Genomic DNA, 15,559 nt, shown 5'->3' with positions numbered 1-15,559 from the left:
TGTGGGAAGTTAATTTCATTTCTATGTCCAAAGGAACATTTTTATTTACTTAACAGGAACAGCTATTGCCTTTAGGGATTTTATCCCCTTCTTGGATCTATGCCCTTTGATAGTTGACTTGGCAGTCCCTCCCTTATCTGTGAGCTCAGCCACGTGATTTGCTGATGCTAAAGTAATGTGGGTTGGAGTAACTACTCTGCCCTGACAGCTACGTGGTTATTGGGGGGCTTGGGGAGAATCCAACACCTATATTGAAATAAAATATTTTAATTCACTCTTTAATAACCAGTGACTTATTATGGGCCCTCAGTAGCTTTGTGCTTGTTGAGCACTGTGTAACATCACCAAGACTTAGATTCCAATTTGACATCACCACTCACATTTCTCATTCTTGTCCTGATTTCTGCATGTACTGGTTTTTGTCACAACAACTGCCCAAAACCCAGCTTTTGAACAAAAGGAATGCAGTGTCATCTAATGTTGAAACCATGAACTACCTTGAGCTTGTGGTTTATGGTATCTGGCAGATGTCAAGTGCCGCTGTATTTCCCTTGAGCATTTATAACATGAAGAGGCACCCTGGGTGCCCTGGCACACAGTTTGGAAACCACATCACAAATGAAGTACAGTTTCAACAAAGTAAATAAATGTATTAATTAATTAAACAGAATAGAAAGCTATTCAAATTATAATGGGCACACTACTTATTTTCATCTTTGTAAACTCAGAGAAGGTATGTTTGATTGGATCAAAAATATATGAGACTTGCTAGCAGCTTCCACAGAGATGTTTGTTTCTGCAAAGTAAACCTGATCTAAAAGGAGTATTGTGCATATTTTCAGAAGACACATCTCAGAGTAGCTATGGATTTAACCTTCTGGGTTAAAGTCTTGCCTGGGTCATTATCAAATAGCAGGAGCTTCCTTTCCAAGTCTACTTGTCTTCCTGAGAGACAAGAAGCAGCAATCTCACATACCACGTGAGTTCAGTTCCATTCAGATCCATTCTCCTGTCTCTCCCCTCACCCCCCCCCGCCCCAAATGGTGTATACATTTTATCTCATGAGAGGTAAAAAGTCTCATGAAATGATAATTTACAAAGGCTTCCAGATTGGGCTTCACACACACTTTTTCAGCCTATAAATAAAATAAGAGACATAGTTCCAGCTCTCATCTGGGACCATCTTAATCATATTTTAAAACCCTCTAGTGATTCCAAGTCTAAATGTTATTTCTGCAATGAATTAACATGCTTCCTGATGGTGTGAAGACATATTTTACTCCAGGAATGAAACAAATCCCTCCAAGGCTACTAGAATTCCAGAGAACATGTATAAGAAGTTAAAAATACTTCAATTTTCCAATGGACATATTACATAATAAACCTGTCCACTAAAAAAAAATCAAGAGCAAAATTATTAGATGAGCAATCCAGAGTACTAATTTTTAAGGAGCATAATAAAGAGTTGAAATCCTACTCGACAATTAACGAAGTTCTTTTTATTTTGTATTATATGTAAATCAGGCTTAACCAATTAGAGCAATATTTACTATTTCACTGTGCATTTTAACTATTTGAGGAACAGTCTGTCTTTATGATTTAACAAGACCATGTGAAATATGAAGTTGATAGAAGCAGCAGAAAAGTTGATTGAATATCTTAAAGAGAAAGTAGTCCGAGAAATGATCTTTACACTAGAAAGAAAAGGCAGGCGGGATGCAGAGCTTCCCATAGTCCTGGGTCCTGATGGTTGTGTTTTGCTGAGCAGAACATTTGAAATGCTGGGCTTGCTACAGGGAATAGTTTCACATGGTCAATGGGGGAAAAAAGGAGACATATGTACTATTATTTGTAATACTTTAAACAATAAAATAAAATTTAAAAAAATTCTATAGGCAATCACTGCACTGAAAGATGCTGATGGGGAAAAAACATCCCAGGCATCAGAACCACATGGGAGAATTGGAATGGAGGAAACAGATTTTAGAAGATGCATTTAGAAATTGCTTTTTATAGTTGAAATTTGACCACCAAATTCCACCAATTGCAAGAACACTTGTTAACTTCCCATGCATAAGAAAACCACACAGCCCTGGCCCATGACCTTGATTAATCAGTTGTCACCAGGCAACAGGGATTCCAGGCTCTAGTTCATTCCCGACAACTTCTATGTCATCAATCTCTCCCAGCAGCAAGTAAGCCAGCTCCTAACCAAGCAGTACCCTCCCTTAACACATACAATCTTTCCTTCTTCTCCACTTCTCATTTTCTCTTTATAGCCAAACCTCAAAGTTTGTCTACTTAAGCTCCTTCTACTTTTTTGACCTCTGACTGTCCATATCCCACTTCAAATGAGGAAGCAATCTCAAGATACCACCTCTCCTCTTGTCAAGGTCACTGATCACCTTAAATTTTGCCAAACCCATCAACTTCTTTGTGCCCTCACTACCACGATTTCTGAGCAACATCCTCAGCAGCAGCTGGTCCCTTTCTCTGGCCGAGAATACTGACCTCTCTTGGCAACCTAGGCTCTGCTTTCCCTAGGGTCTGCCTAGGCGACTTGACTTTCTGTGACTTAAATGTTTTACTCTCCAGGCTTCTGTGTATGACCCTTTCCCTTTAAATCCCCCCAATTTCTTTCATACAGAGTCATCTGTACACCTGGCTTTTCCAACACCATCTAAATAGCACAAATTCCTAAAGGTAGACCTTTAACCCAGATCCTCCTTCTGATGTGTGTACTGAGAGGAGCTGGCATCCCCACTTTAATGTCTCACAGATTTATCTTACATTGAACTCTTTATACATCCCACCCCTATCTGCATATTCAACCTGACCTCATGTCCTACCTCCAGCTCAACTCATCCCTTTTGGGGTTCCATCTCTCCAGGCTCAAGGCCATTGCCTACCTGGCCCATCTGGTTGGTCCATTCCTCTAGTGGAATTATACTTTAGGCTTTTGAAAATTGATGTCTTAAACAATGCATTCTCAATGTGGGCCATCTCACTCCCAAGAGGGCAAACATTGGCTCTTGGGGAGAGAAAAAAAAAAGTACTAAATACATAAAACACAGATATGCTTACATCACATAAATAAATATGCAATAGAATTTCAGGGGGGTGAGTTAGAGAAAAAGTATCTAAAAGAGGCCCCTTAGGGGATTGTAATGGAGATAGGTGGAGAAACATTACTTTAAACATTTAGTTCCTATGCCACCTGTGCTGTCTCCATGCTCATGGGTAACTTTCAGATAGAGTAGATTTTTGCTTCAAAGAGAAAAGGCAGGAGGTAGTTTCATATAGCTCTCTGGTCTACCTGATTCTTCACGATAAATTAAGCAGTTAGCATTCTGGGTTTAAATATCATTCTTCTTCACTTTTGTTAGAGCAAGTCAGCCTTATAAGTCTAGTAAAGTTTGGATTACTAACAACACACTTCAGAGCTTCCCTGACTGAGGGCCACTCCCTGCAGAGAGAACACTCCCAGGTGGACAGACACTACCTGTGTGGTCAGGCTTCCCCAGGAGACAGGTCTTCTGTCTGATTACATCATTCTTTAAATTAAGAGCAATTTATTTATAACTCCACCAGCCACAGATTTAAATGTACCTTTCATAACCCGCTTAACTTTCCTATTTGGTAATATACATAAATTACATCCAATTCTGCACATGACCTTTGCCATCGTTTAGAACTATAATGAATCTAGTGAAAACATCACCATAATATGCAAATGTAAATTTCATGCACAAACTGTGCTTTATTTAGAGAACCAAAGACTTATCTTTTAAAAGCATGCTGTCAATTGTAGGTGCCTTACAAATCCATCTTCTGATTCACTTTTAGCAATTGGAAAGATAAAGCTTCACAAGGGCTCACTGTACCATGGTTCTGAAACAGGCTATGCATTATAATCACTTGGCAGTTTAAAAAATATGTGCCCAGAGCCCATTCCTGGAGAGTCAGTAGGGTATTATTTTTTTTAACATAAACGTCCCCAAGTGAATACATTGTGTACTACCATTGAAGAAACTAACTCAGATTAAAAAGTAGACTACTAAACTTCAATACTGCCAGAATAATGAAAGAATGCAGGTTAGGAAAAGAGCTGAGGATTTAATAACAGAGGGAATTATGGATAATGCTAAGGAGGATGAGCTTCTCCCAAAGGAGGTGGGCCTTGCTATTCAAACTAACAATGTGAGGAAAGGTATAATTCTTTTAAACCATAAGAAAGTCAGCCTTCCACTCTTTTAGGAGGGCTCTTAGACTGATTCGGGGAGGGAGGTAAGGCTGTAGAAAGAAAACTAGAAAATTAACTTGGATAAAGCTGAGACTAAGTGATAGGGTATGGTGGGGGGAAAGAGACAGAATGAGATTAGTAAGAGATGAGCCAAGGCCAACCTCACTTACTCCCATCTAAATAGTCAAAGGGAATCTCAGACAACCTGCAATAACAGATGAAGTAAGATTAGAGGTAGGGATTGAAGACTATGCACATAGGGTAACATCACTTCTAGGAAGGGCAGGTTCCCCTGTAACTTCTAAAGGAATATTCTTAAATGCACATTCAGAGTGATGGGGCTTTTACCTATCATGTGAGCATATGTTTAATTTTGAAAGCAAATAGCAAACATTCAGTAGTTTCTAAGACAATTGGAAAACAGAAATCAGCAAGTTCAAACTAGTTAATAAATGAACATTCTGAAGTTATAATTCATTCTTTTGTTCCTTTGTTAGAGAAAATCAGCATCCTAAATCTGATAGCATTTAGATGAACAAACCTGATTAAGTTTGGATAATATTAAGGGATAACACTTCAGAGTTAACAGGTGTAGCCTTCATTAATAAAAAAAATCATTGCATTTACATGATCATTGACCAAATTTAGATTTAAATGTTAAACCATATCTTTCATACACAATATTACACTTTATTAAGTTATAAAATATTTTTACTTTTATTAAATTTTGCTGAATGATTAGTTAACTAATGCAAATAAAATATAATCTTCATAATTTTTTCAGGTTTCTCTGTCATTTTCACCCCACATCACCACTGGATGCAGGATCACAGGAGAACACTGTAGCAGGGGCTGTAGCAGAACCTATGGTAATAAAACACCTGGGGGTACCCTCAGAAACATGGTGTGTTCCCTGTCTAAATATGTCCTCCTCATGTTTAACAGGAGCTTAAGGATGGCTGTGCTGGAGCTTTCTGAACAACCAGTCAAGACCTTCCCCACTCTCTCTCCCCTGATACCTCCCACTACAAAGGGTGGAAATGCACACTTTTTCGTTTCCAAGTTTTTATATAACTAACTAGGAGTAAAAGAAGATGTGAATGAAATTGGCTTTAGAAGAGGAAGAATCCCTGTGTCAGCTTTAATTTCCTAGTAAAAAGGACCAGATGTAATTCATGGGAAACTTCCACTTTCCTACTCATTCTACTTGCTCTGAATGTAGATGAAATGGCTAGATCTTCAGCAGCCCCCACAAGACTGTGAGAGAAAAGCCAGTGGACCCCTGGAAGCATCAATCCTGATTTCATTAATCTGCTGGACCTACATCAGTAGTCCTCTACCTTCATATTTCATTTTACTTGAGGCAAATAAACTCACATTTGTTTAAACCTCTGTAATCTGGTTTTCTGTTTCCTTCAGCCAAATGTAAGTATGACTCATATGACTGGGGTATCCCGATTGAGTCAGCAAATATGGCTTTCCCTATGTTGTGGCGTACGCTTCTGTTACATGTAGTTTTCTGTGTGTGTTTGGTATATTGCTAATGACTTAAGATTATATATAAAAGCTATGTATGGAATGTACCTTAATGAGGCTGGAAAACCAATAAGAGGAGAAATTCAAACCAATCTGAGGAAAATTAACCTCTTTATGGAGACAATAATGTCAAGAGAGGTTTGAGTTGGGGAGATGGATTGAGTTATGTGTGGGAGCAACTTCTAGAAGGTTGGCCTTGAGATAACTACTAAAAGGTGGGAATGAGGTTGCTCCATGTGTGAAGGTCTGTAAATTGAGAGGAGGCAAATTCAGCCACACTGGGAAGACATCCAGAGTGTACTAGCTAGAGGGATTAAGAGAGAGTATTATGAACAAGGTGACATGTTCTTTCCCTCAAAAAACTGACTGTATAGTTATGAGAATATAATAAAACTAGAGGCCTGGTGCACAAGAATTGTGCACTGGGGGAGGGGGGCTTCCGCAGCCTGACCTGTGCCCTGTTGCAGTCCGGGGCTCTTGTAGTCTGGGCCCCCTCGCTCCTCACCACCTGCCTGCAGCAGAGGTGGTGGGAGAGGCTCCCGCCACCGCCGCTGTGCTCACCAGCCGTGAGCCCAACTTCTGGCTGAGCGGCGCTCCCCCTGTGGGAGTGCACTGACCACAAGGAGGTAGCTCCTGCGTTGAGCGTCTGCTCCCTGGTGGTCAGTGCACGTCATAGCAACTGGTTGTTACGCCGATTTGCATATTATGCTTTTATTATATAGGATAATGTCAAAGCAGATTTTGCTCAGGTACTATTTTTAAAAATTCTTTATTGTTTAAAGTATTACATATGTCTCTTTTTCCCCCCATTGACCTCTCCTTGGCCACTCCCACCCCCAGCACATGCCCGCACCCCCTCCCCCCCCGCCCCAGTGTCTGTGTCCATAGGTTATGCTTATATGCATGCATACAAGTCCTTTGGTTGATCTCTTACCCCACCCCCCACCCTCCTGCTCCACAGCCTCCCCTGTCTTCCCTCTGAGGTTTAACGGTCTGTTCGATGCTTCTCTGTCTCTGGATCTATTTTTGTTCATCAGTTTATGTTGTTCATTATATTCCACAAATGAGTGAGATCATGTGATATTTATCTTTCTCTGACTGGCTTATTTCGCTTAGCATAATGCTCTCCATGTCCATCCATGCTGTTGCGAATGGTAAGAGTTCTTCCTTTTTTACAGCAGCATAGTATTCCATTGTGTAGATGTGCCACTGTTTTTCAGGTACTATGTTTTGATGGTACTGGATTGAAAGGTACTCTCCTGTTTAAAAAAAAGGTATGTCCGCCCTGACCGGTTTGGCTTAGTGGATAGAGTGTCAGGCTGTGGATTGAAGGTTCCTGGGTTCGATTCTGGTCAAGGGCATGTACCTTGGTTGCGGGCTCTATCCCCAGTGGGGAGCATGCAGGAGGCAGCTGATCAATGTTTCCTGGGGCAGGAAACATCCCTCTCCCTTCCTCTCTGTAAAAAGTCAATAAATAAAAAAAATAAAAATAAAAAAAAGGTATGTCCACTTAGAATCTGTGAATGTAACTCTACTCAGAAAGGACTGGAGATGAGATCATCCAGGATTAGGGTAAACCCTAACTCCTATGGCAAGTGTCTTTATTAGGAGAGAAGACAGGGAAAGTAGTGTGGAGACTGAGGCAGAAATTAGTAGTGTGGAGACTGAGGCAGAAATTAGTAGTGTGAGACAGGAAAACTGGGGCCACCAGAAGCTGGGGGTGGGGGTGGGGAGAGAAAGGATTCCTCCCACACACAGCTTTCGAAGGGAATGATGAGGACACTTTGATATTTGGCTCTGGCCGTCTGAACTGTGAGAGAGTAAGTCAAGTTTAAGTCATTGAGTTTGTAGAAATGTGTTACAGCAGCCCTGAGAAACTGACATACTGGTGCGCAGTATCATTGCTTCTGAGGAAAGATGAGAGTTCTGGAGAAAGGCAGGGTGTTCCTTCATTTGACTTTGCAATTAAGAGTAGTGACTTTTCCATCATCAAGCATGATGCAAGACACACAGATGTCCCATACATGGTCCCTGAAGGAATCAATGAGAATGAATGAATGAATGGTTTATACCAGTGGTCGGCAAACCGCGGCTCACCGCTCTGTTGACTAATGAGTTTGCCGACCACTGGTTTATACCAACTCGATGCTCCTATTGCATATGTCATCCCATCTTGTTTCACTATTAGGAAAAGAAAACAAGTCTCTACTAGGGAGAGTTGAGTGAAGGGGGCAGCAAGGAGCAGTGCTGGGACCCCTGATGGTGCATGAGCTACTCATAGCAGCTCTGAATCCTCCCAATTGCTAAGGAGCTTCAGAGGATGGAGTCTGGGGGTACCTACTTCTCAAAGAGGGCTCTGTGTGGTTTCCACCAGAAGCTGCCTGAACATTTGCTTTGAATCCTGCCCAAACCACAGTCCCAGCCTTACTCTGGCCCCTGCCTCCTGCTCCCTTACCTTCAGGCAGACATCAGAAATAGCAATTGGCAGAGAAAGGCAGAAACAGCAAAAGCTGAATTTTATGTCCTTGCTCTTCAGACAGTTAAAAAAATGATCAAGAGAGAGATTTCTGGGTTTTGCTCCTGGTACAGCTCTGACCTGAAACAAGTATTTTGAGCTTGGCTGTTAAGGGAGCTCCAGAAACTGCTCACAGAGCTGCTTTGCTTTCCCTCAGTCCCTTGGTTTTCCTTTACCTCACTCTCCTGGCCTACGAGGAATCAGAGTAACATGGCTGTATTGTTTGTATGTAGCCCATCTTAATTGCTGTTTGAAATAAAGAGAGGAATGATTTTAAAATATTAATGACTCCAATTCACCAACAAAATAGAGACCATAACTTCAGGGATACATCATCTATGATAATTATGTGCATACTAGTTAATAATAATAATAACAATAACAACAACAACAACAATAATAACAGCAGCAGCTGAAATGCCAGCTCAGGTATACACAGCATTTACATTGGACCAAGCATTGTTTCAAGTAAAAGCCATTTATGAATCCATTTAATTGCTTTAATGGCCCATTTTATAGATGGAAATGTGGCGTAAGAGAGAGAAGAGACTGACTCCCGGGTACCCTGTGAACCCAGGCAGTCAGAATGAAGAACTCACAGGCTCAGCCTCTCCACTCCTCTGCCTCCCACAGATAAGGAAATCACAGAATGAATTTTTAGGACAACATTTTAGGATCTTTCTCATTGTTCACATGTTCTCAAGGAACTAGTAGACAGTTCCAGAAACTACTCACTTGGTAATTGGATTCCTCTTATAAATACCAATTGTGTTGTTAGTGAGGGAACAAGGAAGCTACTTATGAGCATGAACTTGAAGTTTTGTGTTGACTTGGGTTCCAATGTCCCACCCATAGGCTAAATCAAATGATAGGGCATTTGATCATCATGGAAATATACCTCCTAGCAAGGTTGTAAATTAGTGCCTCAGGTTATCCATCTGATAAATGGACATTTAAACAATTACTTTCTACTTTTTTGCAAAAGCAACTATGACATATAGCTTGCCAATCATGAAAGGCTGGAAGGAAGAAAATATATATCGATTCCTCAGCATGTAAAGAAATATATGGTGGCAGAAGACACCTACTGAGAATTTTCTGGAGGTATATCCCTCTCTCTCTCTCTCTTAGACCGTGAGAGGCAGGCCTTGCCCCCACCTCCCCTCTGCAGGAGAAGGGATTTCAAAAATAGGGCAGGGCCCTTGCAGAGACTTCCTGCTGGGGAGGCCTCCAGAAAGACTGTGCTCCCTAGACTCTGAGAACAGTGACAAAGTATTGCTTTAAAAACATCACTACTAGTATATAAAATATCTGGCATGCCTACATAATTTGCTAGTATTTAAGTCGTTTGTAACTTGCAGACACTCAGAACTCAGGAGATGTCAAACACTTGTACTTCTGTTTTTGAACATCAGAGAGAAATTTTTATCTCCAACCAGAAGATGTGTGAGAGAAAAAATAACAGATTGCTCTTTCCTTGAGGGTTCTCACCATTTCACAAAGCCAGAAACCAAAAACACTTCACGTAGGTTTGGAAAAAGCCGAGTGAAATGATCCTAAATATTTCTGAGGCTTACGAGATTAACAGAAACAACATAAATAAAGATTTATGGGAAATGGTTCCTTAAAATACTAACCTATACATATTGAAATAATGATTGGAAGTTAGCGATGACAATGGTCAGTAAGGAATGTGCTTGTTCAATATAGAAAGTAACTCCAGTGTTGACCACTTTTTAATAAAAACACTGTTGTTCATGAATGGACTCCTACTTTATTTCCATGAGCTGGCACTGGGTGTGGGCAGGTGTTTGGGTGCCTGCTGCCATGTGCTCATTATAAGAGCACAATTATAATGAGATGATTAACAAAACCATTATCCCCTTGTAAATTACTTTGCCTTAAAGGACAAAGAAAACATTAAAAAGAAGGGGAATAAAGGTAAATAAATTTAGAAGGATATATCAATGTCTCAAATAATTGGCTTAGAGAAGCAGTTAGGGCACAAATAGATAGCATTTAGCAGGCTCTGGATTCCATCCTTAGACACTGGCCTTGAGGCTCCACTCTTTCTTAGACATTATCCTTCCTCCTACTATGAAACAAGGTTCATGATATTGATCTATTGATAGAAGAGGGTAAAGTGGCCCGTTCTTTTTATAAGAGCTTTGATTGTTTTCTTTAATAAATTTAGTGTTGTTTTTTTTTTAGGTGAATACTTCCCAAATATAGAAAATCCCACTCTCCTGGTGAAGGTCTGTTCATGGGGTCATTTATGCATCAAATATTTTATTGAGGACAAGATGGAAAAATGCTCTTGTGCAGATTAAGTTCTGTCTGGGGACAAGGGCAATGGATGTGTAAACTCATTAATTAAGTCAATAATTAATTACAGACTGCAAACAAGGGAAGTGCTGTGAGAGAGGTCCACACACAGAGTTCTCATGCTCAGAGAGAGACAAGCACCATATGATTTCACTCTGATGTGGAATCTAATGAACAAAATGAACTACCAAACAAAATAGAAGCAGACTCTAGATACAGAGAACAGGCTGACAGCCCATTGCCATCATTTCAAGATTTCTCTTCATTCACATGTGTGGTGTGATAACAGATCACCTACCACTGTCTGCAGACAGAGCTACCTGGTAGGCCTTTAGCTGACAGTCTTGCCTATAGAAAGTCTGGGCAAATTAAAGACAGCCAGTTGGCTACTTGAACACTCAAGGTCCCTATCAGCGGCTTATTAGATTAGTTTGTCTCCTTTGCCTAAATCAAGCCCTATAGCAAATGTGGCAGAATTGAATTAGCTGTGCCTTTTCTTTCTATCACATTTGTCAGAATTCAGGGATTGACTTAGAATCACCTGGTACACACATATGCCTGTGCTGAGGAGACCCTGGGGGAAAAATGATAGTGGGGATAAGGATAGATGAGTGAGAGAAGTTGACAAAACAGGCAGGTATGTAAACTCATCTATGTCCTTAAAACTCACTGCTTTTTAAAATTACAATTCTGATATGAATTTCCCCATCAATAATTTAATAGAATTGTTATTCTTAACCCTGAAACTTCATCTATCAACTTGTTATGGATTAGTCCATACTTACAATGCTGCTTTGCCACAAAAAGTAAAATAAAATAAATAAAACCAGTGCATAATTCCCCCTCAAAATACAATCAGAGTAATATATATCAGTCTTGAGACAGAAAAAAAATATAAAGTAAGGTGGCTGAATCTGGGGGCAAGCTTATTCTTGTCTAACACAAAATTGAGTACAGTATTTTTCTTTCATAAGGAGGCCTGTATTTCCTCACTTCATATATAAAGCCCACCTTTATGATTATTGCTCTATCCTAGAGCTACTGAAATATAAGGTGGGTATTTAGAAAACAACAAAATGAAGAATATATTGTCACTCCAGAAGAAGCAATGTTAGACATGGCAATTGTAAGTAGTAAGTAGGTGCTGGTCACATAGGACAATCTTGCCAATGGTTGGTGTTGTCATTTTTTAAAACTAAGCCATTTTGGTCTGTGGGTGCTATTACAGCATTTTGACTTTAATTTAATTAATCTGAGCCCCCTCTCACGTGCTTATGCCATCCTTTGTGAGATGTCTGTTCAGATCTTTTGTCCTTTGTTTTTTTTTAGGTTGTTTTTCCTATTGAATTATAGAAATTCTTTATATATTCCGGGTAAAAGTTTTTTGTCAGACCTATGTTTGTTGTTCTATCTTTGGTTTTCTTATTCATGATGTAAACAGTGTTTTTGATGAGAACATTTTGGGTTTTCAAAGTTATTATTTTCCATGGCTTGCCCCTCCCACCAAAAAACAACAACAACTCATCTATTTTAGCCCCCAACAAAGATGGATTTTTACATTTTCATTTAGAAACTTTACAGTTTTAATTTTTGCATTTACCTACAATTAGATGATTCATATGGATTCAACTTCTTTATATGGTGAGAGAGAGGGTTTTTTGTTTTCCCCTGCATGTATATACAGGTCTGTTTAGGAACTCCCTATGGTGTCCCATTGACTGACCCCTTGTTCTGTATGCAACACCACCTTGTCTTGAATACTAAAGCTAACCAAAGTAAGTACTTGGACTATCCTAAGTCCTTTATATTTCAACATAAATTTTGTAATATGTTTAGATATTTCTACAAAAAGCCTGCTGAATTTCACTTGGGATTAAGTGAAATAATCGAGAAAATTTACATTGTAATAATTTTGAGGTTCCTAAGCTAGGAACACAGTATATTACTTTATTTACTTTAGTCTTTTTAAAATGTCTTTTGAAAACAGTAGTTTTAAATCTAGAGATTTCACTTGTCTTTTTTTGAAATTTATTATTAAATATTTTGGTTTTAACTCAACTAAAAAGGGAATTATATTTTTACTTCTCCTTTTCACTTTTTCCTGCCAGTTATATAAAAATACAATTGCTTTTTGTATATTTCTTTGCACTCTTTAACCTTGGTGTATTTGCATATTAGTTCTCCTAGGTGTTTAATTTATTTCTTTCAGATTTCCAGTGTAAATAATTAGTTCTCTATGAAGAGACACAGTTTTCCTTGTTACTTTCTATATTTCCGGCCTTTTATTTCTTTTTCTTGCCCCATTTCACTTGTGTGACCTGTAGTAAAATATTGAACAGAGGTTGCCTTGTTCCAGATCTGAAAGGGCAAGTCTTTAATACTTGACCATTGAATAAAATATTAGCTGTATGTATTTCACCTATGCCTGCTAATGGTTTGAAAGTGTTCCTTCTCTTCTAAATTGCTGAGCATTTTTATTATAGAACTAGAGGTTCAGTGCACGAATTTCGTGCACAGGATGTGGGGAGAGTCCCTCAGCCTGGCCTGTACCCTCTCGTAATTAGGGACCCCTTGGGGGATGTCCGACTGCCAGTTTAGGGTTAAAACCAGCAGTTGGACATCCCTCTCACAATCTGAGACCTCTGGCTCCTAACCGCTGGCCTGCCTGCCTGCCTGATCGCCCCTAACGCTTCTGCCTGCCTGCCTGATCGCCCCTAACCACTCGCCTGCCTGCCTGATCATCCCTAACTGCTCGCCTGCCAGCCTGATTGCCCCTAACCACCACTGCCTTGGCCCCCGCCACTGCAGCTTTGTCCGGAAGTTTGTTTGGCTGTCCAGTCTAATTAGCATATTATACTTTTATTATTATAGATGGTAATGTATTTTGCCAAGTGCCTTTTCCATTCACTGCAATAGTTGTTTTCCTTTATTCTGTAAATGTGGTTGACTAAATTGATTACTTTTCAAATGTTAAACCAACCCTGCACTCTTGGAATAAACCCAAGGTTGTCAAGATATATTATGTTTTGTATATATTAATGGATTTGATTGCTAAAATTTTAGTAAAGATTTTGCATATAAATTCATTAGGAATATGGGTAAATCACTTTCTTTTGAATATCTTTATCAGGTTTTGATATCTGGGTTATGCTGGCCTCAACAATAAAAAAATAAACTTTAAAAAATGAGTTGAGAAGTGTTCTTTCCATTTCCTTTTTTAAAAAATGTTTTGTGTAAGATGGATGTTATTTTTCCCCTAATGATGACCAATTCATTCTAAGAGGATTTGTCTCCTACTCTTTTTAATTCTATTGTTTTATTTTCAACTACTTGAAGTACATACATTTTGGTGTCTATATGTCTTCCTAATAAAAGCAGCATCATATGATTGAAATGTCTGGTAATTCTAGAGATAAAAGAAACCTCTGTATATTAAATATATATAAATATATATATATATTATATATATATATATGTCCCTTTTCTCCCCATTGCCCTCTCCAACCCCCCTTAATATGACCACTCCAGCCTTATAGTGCTTGTTCATATGATGTACCTTCTACATCCTTTTATCTTTACCCTGCACGTCTTTATATTTAAAGTGCATCTCTTGCAAATAGCATATAATTAGGTCTTGATTTTTATCTATTATGATAATATTCACCTCTTACTTAGTGTGTTTCCTAAATTCACTTTAATAATTATTAACATGGGTGGGTTTAGGTCTACTGTTTTACCAGTTGTTTTATGCTTGTCCCATCTGCTTTATGTTCCTCTCTTCCTCCTTTCTTCTTTCTTTTAGGCCAATTGATTTTTCTTCTTGTGCATTCCATTTCAGTTAATCTATAGACTTCTCAGCTATAACACTTTGCATTACTATTTGAGTGATTGATGTAGTGATGACAACATGCATCCCTAACTTTTCTTTCTAATGTCACATGAGCACCAAACACCACTGGGTGGGCCTGAAGTCTGTGTGTTTATATTTAGTATCAGGAGCTCTCCCTCTGTGGCTCTCTATTACCCCATGGAACAGATGAGAAAACTGAGGCACTGAGGTTAAGTAACTTTTTTAAGACTCACCAATCCAAGGGGATATTGTTACAGAAAAAGACAATGCATTTATCATTTTGATAGGAAATATGTCTGGGCTACAACTAGTTGCCACTGTCTGCTTTTACTCCCAACACTCCTACTAGGCCACTAGGATAGACCACAAGGCTTCTCATAGTGACTTTGTACCCCATCACCTTCCACCATTAGTTTCCAAGGAGCTCTACCCTGTGGGGAGCCTGGAGGAGTGGAAGGAATGGGGAGGGGTAAGCACCGAGGCTGGCACACTGACGTCCCAATATGAAACTTGGACACGAAGGGGAGTCCCCAGAATTAAGACTGTTCACACTGTAGAGTTACATAAAAGTAAGCTCTGAAAATAACACACCCACAATTCAAAAATAGTGACTTCAGAGAAATTAGGTAAATGAAGAACACAGTTATTGCAAAAATACTCAAACAACAAGACAAAACAAAAAACTCGCTAAAGGGAATAACTTCTCTTTAAAATAGTATACCCAGGCAGGACGTAGGAACATGTGAAAATAAATTCAGTGTATGGAAAAGGTGAGCATAAACAGCTAAGTGTTACGCTGGGGAGACCTCAATGCCGTATTTATAGAACTTCCTAAATAAAAAAGTGCTGGGAGCTGACTCCAGACTTTTCTTTCCCTGTGACCACAGGCACCACACTGCACAAGCTAACACTTCAGAGTGCTCCTGGAGACACTGCGCGCCAGGAAATAAAATACCAGTGACCCACATTAGAAGCATTCTCATTTCAGAAGTTTTGATCTATGTGTCTTGTGGATAAATTGTCCAGGATGGCAAGAAGTACACAGCGAGAGCCCTTGGCTTGTTAGCTGAGGGAGCGCTGCTGAAAGTGG

General features: G+C 39.4%; 1 protein-coding gene across 1 annotated transcript in view; it reads right to left on the bottom strand.

The window, feature by feature from the left end:
* ADCY2 (adenylate cyclase 2) overlaps positions 1-15,559 on the bottom strand; it is a 279,910-nt gene that overhangs the window by 141,185 nt on the left and 123,166 nt on the right. The window lies entirely within an intron of this gene.

Source organism: Eptesicus fuscus, chromosome 4 (assembly GCF_027574615.1).
Source record: "Eptesicus fuscus isolate TK198812 chromosome 4, DD_ASM_mEF_20220401, whole genome shotgun sequence".
NCBI lineage: Eukaryota > Metazoa > Chordata > Mammalia > Chiroptera > Vespertilionidae > Eptesicus > Eptesicus fuscus.
The sequence above is the reverse complement of the archived record's forward strand: the minus strand, read 5'-3'. Positions and strand labels throughout refer to the sequence as shown.